Source organism: Papio anubis, chromosome 4 (genome assembly GCF_008728515.1).
Source record: "Papio anubis isolate 15944 chromosome 4, Panubis1.0, whole genome shotgun sequence".
In the NCBI taxonomy this organism is placed as follows: domain Eukaryota; kingdom Metazoa; phylum Chordata; class Mammalia; order Primates; family Cercopithecidae; genus Papio; species Papio anubis.
The window spans coordinates 148,672,652-148,678,738 of record NC_044979.1 but is presented as its reverse complement, the minus strand read 5'-3'; positions in this window follow the sequence as shown (position 1 = coordinate 148,678,738).

Below are 6,087 nucleotides of genomic sequence, written 5' to 3'. Positions count from 1 at the left end.
TCTACTGTGGAGCCCCTCAAGTGGACTTTTTATTTAGGTTATTGTACTATAAACCCCAGAATTTCCATTTGATTCTTTTTGCAATTCATCCTTTTTTATAGTTTCTATTTTATGACTCATTATCATCATGCCTTTGTTTTATTCTTTCAACATGGTTTCCTTTAGTTCTTTGACATTCTTTTGTTTGGTTCTCTTTAGTTCTTTCACGTTTTCAATAGCTTCTTTTAAGTCTTTGTCCACTGAGCTCAACATCTGGGCCCCTTTGAAGGCGACTTCTGTTGCCTGTTTTTTGTTTTTTGTTTTTTCCCTGTGTATGAATCACACTTTTCTGTTTCTTTGCACATCTTAATATTTTGTTGAAAATTGAACACTTCAGGTAACATGATATTGTAGTAAGTCTGAATCCTCATCTGCCAACCATGGACTTATTATCATTGTTATTTGTTTGTTCACCTATTTGTTTGTTTAGTGGTTTGACTGAAATAATTCTGTGAAGTCGTATCTCCTGCAGTATGCATCCTGCTCACACTTTCCCCCTCATTTTTATCTTTCAGCCAGTCCTAAGTGTCATCCCTTTATTTAACACAGTTTGGTGGTCAGCCACTAATTGGTCAGAGTTTGTTCTTAAGCCTATGAGGTCCCCCAACCCTTCGCTGTTGGATCTATCTGTGGCTGGAAACCACTCACAGAGAGTGTATGAATTTACCCCACATTCAGGCAGGGACTAGAGGTTCCAGTGTTCCTCCCGTCACTCTTCAGAGAGTGCAGTCTTAGGCGTACACACAGTCTAATGGACTGCCAGGGATGATGGTGTTAGCTGGAGTCTCCGCCGCTTCCCATGATAAACTTCTGTTTTTCTGCCTCTATTGGCATCACCCCACATCGATACCACCTGATTGCTCTATTGTTTTGAGCAATGCCCTGGAGCATTGTTGCTCCACAGCCCATAGTCCCAATTCAAACAAAGTAGAATCACATGGCCCGAAAAGGTGTTGCTTTGAAGCTTGCTATGACCCTCCCCTGGGCAGAAGCTCTGTGCCGTGGAGCACTGAGAGCTGGGAAGTGGGGACCTCACTCTTCACCAGTCACCCCACCAGATCTCACTATGGAGCGAGGGTTTAGGAAAGGCAGGAGCAGTAACTGATGTACCACCTGGCTGCCTCCACCACCCAGGACATATCTTCAGCAGCACAGAGCCAAGGAGGATGGGATTTCCAGTGTTCACCGGTTACCAAATACACCCCAAGTAGCTATTCCACTCTAGGACGCCAGGACATGGGAGCTGCCACACTGCAGCTGAACCCACCAGGATAGCTCCTGTGCAGCACAAAGCCTGGGGGAGGAGGAGTGTTGTGTTATCTTATCTGCCTCTATCTTTCCTATGGAGCAGCTGCTGGGATGGGGGAAAAGATAATTTCGTCCAGCTGCCTGCTCAGTATAGCTCTTCTGCAGCATGTTGCAGAACAGAACAGAACAGATTTCTCTACTAATAGTCTCTGGCCATTGGATACACCCATGGAATGGCTCTTCCATTTCAGGGAGCTGGAAAAAGTAGAAGCTTTGCACTAAGCCACCAAGCCTTCTGGAATAGCTCCTTTGCAGCAGAGCCAGTGGGATGTGTGCAACCCATGGCTCAGATGCCAAGGCCTTCTATCATGCTTGGCAAATTTCACAGATTTTATTGAATAAATGCTGCTCAATTTTTCTGTGAGCCTTTTGATCAGTCTCCAGAGACTTCAAACGATTGTCTTTGTTTATTTTGATTAGTCTAACAGATGTCTGTCTGGGGAAGAGGTTTTGCCAAACTCCTCACACTGCCATTTCTAAAGCCCAATTACCTTTTAAGGAGACGTAAATAATAAGAGTAAATCTAGAACTCGGTGTGGTGGCTCATGCCTGTAACCCCAGCAACTCCGGAGGCTGAGGCAGGAGGATCACTAGAAACCAGGAGTTTGAGACCAGCTTGTACAACATCACGAGACCTATTTCTAAAAATAAAAAAAGTAGCCAAGTGTGATGGCACCTGCCTGTAACCCCAGCAACTCAGGAGGATGAGGCAGGAGGAGCACTAGAAACCAGGAGTTCAAGGCTGCAGTGAGCCATGATTTCACCACTGCACTCCAGCCTGAGTGACAGAGTGAGATCATGGCTCTAAACATAAAAAAGAGGCCGGGTGCGGTGGCTCAAGCCTGTAATCCCAGCACTTTGGGAGGCCGAGGTGGGTGGATCACGAGGTCAGGAGATCGAGACCATCCTGGCTAACACGGTGAAACCCCGTCTCTACTAAAAAATACAAAAAAACTAGCTGGGCGAGGTGGCAGACGCCTGTGGTCCCAGCTACTCGGGAGGCTGAGGCAGGAGAATGGCGTAAACCCGGGAGCCGAGATCCGGCCACCGCACTCCAGCCTGGGCGACACAGCAAGACTCCATCTCAAAAAAAAAAAAAAAAAAGAAAAAAGAAAAAAAAAGAAAAAAGAAACATAAAAAAGAGTAAATCTTACAAATTTACCCTGTGTTTACCATTTGTGGTACTTTGTATGTATGTGTGTGTGTGTCTGTGATCTACACACACACACACACACACAGACACACATTTGCCTAAAGGCTTTCTTATTATGCAAGTCTGCTGTGGTGATGGATTCTTTCAGCTTTTGCATGTCTGAATAGTCTTTACTTCACCTTTAAAAAAAAAAGATATTATTATTGGGTATAAAATTCTAGACTTACAAGATTTTTCTCTATCAATAGTTTAAAGACACCATTCTACTCTTTTCTAGCTTGCATCATTTCCAATGGGAAATCTGCCATCACCCTCACATTGCCGCCTCAGTGGGAAATCTGCCATCACCCTCACATTTTGCTGTCTCTGCACGTGGAGCATCATAGCTTCCTCTCTGGCTGCTTTTAAGATTTTCTATTTATTACCAGTTTTGAACAATTTATAATGTACATTGGTGTGCTTTTCTTTCTGTTTCTTGCACTTATATGTTACTGCCTTCTTGGATCTGTGGATTTCTATCTTTTATCAGATTTGGAAACTTTTCAGTCGTTATTGTTTCAAATATTTTTTGTCCCCTTCTCCCTATCCTTTCCTTCAGGAACTCCACTTACACTTCTATTAAGCCACATATATTATGTATTGTCCCAAAGCTCACTGATGCTTTGTTCATGTTTAAACTTCTTTCTCTGTGTGTTTGATTTTGGATAGTTTCTATTGACACATCTTCAAGTTTGCTAATCTTTTTCTCCATAATGTCTAATCTGTCATTTTTCACGGCAATGAGTTTTTCGTCTCAGACATTGTGTCTTTTTCATCTCTAAAAGTTTGGTTTGATTGTTTTCCCTATATTTTCTATACCCCTATTTAACTTTGCACATGTGGAATAACATGCTGATAACAATTCTAATGTTTTTGTCTGCTAATCCTAACAGCCATGTCAACTCTGAATCAGTTTCAATTGACTGATTTTTCTTTTTTCAGGAGTCAGACTTTCCTACGTCTTTATATGGCTGCTATTTTTGTTGGGTGCCACACATTATAAAATTTGCTTTGTCGGTAACATGGTCCATACTTGAGGCTAGACCTTCTGAATAATCTCTCCCATTCCATCAATCCTAAGATGTTCCAGTTTGGCAGATAAAAACAGCCTCAATTCCTGACTCAGTATATGCTATATACTGTTTCCTCTAATAATTTCAGGTAGGTTTTCTTCCCCTTGCCTCCAAGCACCAATCAGTCCTCTCTTAAATATTTAAGGACCATACACAGTTTTATGGAGTTTCCCTTCATGCAATTATGTGTCCTAAGAATTCAGCCACTGTGGTCTCCCCACACTCTCTGCTGTATCTCCTCCACACGGGGGGGTCTGCTGGGCTCCATCTCATTTCCCGATCCCTGCCTCACAGCCCAGAAAGTGTCCCCAGGCAGTGACTACAGAAGACGAGGGTTCTTCAGGGCTTGTCTCATTGCTTCCCTTCTCTCCAGTATTACCACCCTTCACTTTCTGATGCCCAGTTTCTTGAAGACCATGATTTCATATATTTTGTCTGTTTTCCGGTTGTTTCTGATAGGAGGGTAAATCTGGTCCTCTTGTCAATGCATCTTGGTGACACAAGTTCTCACACATACATTTAGTTGTTTAGGAGAAATATGGTTGCTCTAGTTTTCTGTAACTCAATGATCTCAGGGCTGAGCGTTACGCCTATGCCATTTCCTCCCATCTTCGCAGCACCTAGAGCAGTACTTGCTACATAGTAGGTGCTCAGTAAATGATCAACCCACTGTGTGACTGAGAGTTTTCTCCCTCATTTAATTTCCCTCCTTTTCTCCTGTTATACGTGTGTAATGGAACGGTCCTCATGGCAAGTGTAGACTGACAGGGGCGTCGGGGCCCTGGCCAGGGGCAGCAGATAGGACAGGGAGACAGAAGCGGTGAGCTAAACCCACCCACCACCAGGGCTGTGGCTTCAGATCAGGCCATAGCTGTGAGGACGTGGGGAAGGGGGTGTAGAAGAAGAGGCTAAACCCCACCCAGGTGTATTAGGGGAGGGGGCTTCTCAAGGGAGTGCAGGCCTGCGAGGAGGAGGCAGAGGACTGAGCCAGGGACAAAGGAAGAGAAACGACAGCAGACCCATCCATGAGTGGCCTCCACGAGAAACCATCAGGTGAGCCAACGATTCCATCTGCTCCAGCCCCATGTGAATGATGACGTTTAACAGCACAGACATGGTATATGCTGCTGTGTTTCTGTGTTTCTTGACATGCGACTTACATGAAGTGCACAAATATCAAGTGTGCAGCTCAGGGTGGGACCTAACATGGCACTGAGGGGCTGTAGGGGTGGGAGACGAAGGGCTTCTGCTCCCAGACCAGGGTGGGACAGCTGTCTCGAAGGGGCAGGAAACAGATGGGCTGACCAAGGCAGCATCAGCCCCTGGAGCAGGTGCCCAGCCTCTGCGAAGAAGGGGTGGGGGAACCGGAAGGGAGGTTGACCTAGAACCCCCTGTCACTGCCCCACCCAGGCCCAGCAAGGCCACCTCCAGCCCAGCCACACTCCAAGTGCCCCCATCAGCACAGTGAGGACGGCAAGTTCAAGGCCGAGCTCTCCTGGGCTCAGCAGAGAGCACGGGCATGAGGCTTCTGTCCACACTCCACCCACCCCAGCCTGACCCTCCTGCCAGGGATACGGAGAGCTCTGGCCAAGTCCACGCCAAGGGCTCATGCTTGGGGTGAAGGAGAATGGGTCAGACACTCTTTGCCAAAAAAAAAACCCCACAGAATGAGCAAAGCAATGTTGAGGGGGCAGTGGTGGCCTCCCCAGGACATATGCAGGGCAGACAGGTGCATTCTGCCACCTCCGTGGCCGGGAGCAAGTCTCGCAGCCTCTCTAGGCCTCATTTTCCCTCTCTGTAGAGGACGATGGTGAAACAGTACCATTCACAGGTACGTGGGCAGGGCAGGCCTGCAGGGTGGACAAGGGTGGGCAGGGTTACAGGCCTCACTCTCTGAATCCTGGAACACTGTCCTTGGGGCCCCATGCACCAGGATGCCAGCTCCCTGTGATGCCGGCCTCAGGGCCACGCTGAGCTGGACAGCTCAGGAAAAAGACCTCGGGGAGTACAGAATGCACCGTGCGATGGTTCCCTAAAAAATTCAATACGCATCGGCCCCAGCCCATCGATCTCACTCCTGGATATCTGTCCAAGACACACGAACAGAGACAGCCACAAAAACAGCTGCAGGAGAATGTTTATACCAGCTTTGAGGTAGGAGGCAGCCCTCAGACACTGGACCTGATTGAGGACTAGCTAAAACGGGTCAGAGCAGAAGCAGCTTTGCCTAAGCAACCTCCACCAATGCACCATGTCAATTTACCATCACGAGGGCAACACCTGGGAGAGACCGTGCTTGTCCGTGGCAATGACCCAGTGACTGAAAAGTTACTACCCCTCCTTAGAAATGTCCACAAAAAATGCATTTTACTCTGGGTGACATTAAACGTGGATATAAACATGGCTGCGAAACTGCCCTGAGCTCCTGCTCTCTACCCATGGGGTAGCCCTGCTCCACAGGAGCCGCCACAGAGC